Consider the following 1,484-nt stretch of genomic DNA (forward strand, 5'->3'; position numbering starts at 1 on the left):
CAGGGAGGAACCAGAGAAGGGTGTCTAGATGTTTGGGTATAGATAGTGAGTAGTGGCAAAAAACATCCAGTATTATGAGGACTAGAATAAAAATGTCCACTGTAAACTCAGAAACTCCAAACAATATTTTTATAAATCTGAAAAATTAATCTTTGTGTATCTTCTTTGTCCTTGTTATTTTCTTTATGTAAAACAATGAAAGAGGATTAGTTTCCCATTGGTGAGGAAGAGAGAATAATCACACATGAGGAATGAGTGGGGCTGGAGCCTTGCATGAGGCAGAACTGGGTTGATTCTCCAGCATCCCATGTGGTCTTTCAAGGACCTCGAGGAATAATTCCTGAGGGTAGAGCCAGAGAAGATCCCTGAGTATAGCCAGGTGTGACCCCCAAAAAGCTAAATAAATAAATAAAAGGAGAAATAAGAAAAGGATAGTCTCCCAGACATCAGTAGAATAGTCCCAGAAGAGCCAAGCTAGGCACCAAAACAAAACAGAAACCACTTAGTTTCGACCAAGGACATATATTTAAAGCCCATTTGGATGTACTGATATAAGTGTTTCACATCAAAATCAATTATTATTATGTAAGGGGAAGATTTACATTACTTCAAAATTTAGATATTATTTCCAAAGTGTAATATCACTTTTATTTCCAAAAGGCAATATCACTTTTACTCATTCTCCTGAGAAAAATTTGCATGACAGCAAGCAGGAGGAAGGTACCATGATTCTTATTTAGAAGTTAAAAACCAGAAAGATGGGTCAAAGTCCACACACCTAGAGAATGAAATTGTTTATAAATCCAGAAATTCTCATTACCAATTTAAAATCTTGGCCTATTCTTCTATTGCTTAGTATATTTGAATAAAAATGAACACATATAATTATAGAAAAAAATCATTCACATCTTAAACTTGAATGTCTTAACAGATTCTTTAATTCAAAAGAATTTTAATAAAAGTTTCTGTGTGAAAACTAGGTCATTTGCATATTTTTCTTAGATTTAAATACCTAATTGCTAGGGTATTTGCATTTTTCTATCTGATATTGCCAGCACATTCGATTCATCTACATATTCCTGTTAGTCTAGTTACTGAAAATGAGTGGCCTTTCTTACCTATAATTAGAATTAACTTCAGCTTCAACACATTCAAGAAAGAAAATTTTGCAGAGCATAAAGAGGAAATAATTTCAGACCCAAATCTTGTCAACTCTTTTAAACAATGAGGTAGTTTGATATTATAGCAGGGTTCCTCAGGTTATATAAAGCAGTGTTAATATTGAAGTTATCCTAATAAATGCATTATACATTAACTTAGAGATTAAACCAAGGGGAGCTATCCTTTTTCAAATGTACAGATATTTTAACCTAGATAAGAGGTACTGAAAACTTATGTATGCACCCTCAATTTCCATAACACATATGTGTATATACATTATCCTGTATATAATTATATTATAATTATCCTGTATATATATGAAG

This window comes from Sorex fumeus, unplaced genomic scaffold, assembly GCF_029834395.1.
Source record: "Sorex fumeus unplaced genomic scaffold, SorFum_2.1 ptg000055l, whole genome shotgun sequence".
Taxonomy (NCBI): domain Eukaryota; kingdom Metazoa; phylum Chordata; class Mammalia; order Eulipotyphla; family Soricidae; genus Sorex; species Sorex fumeus.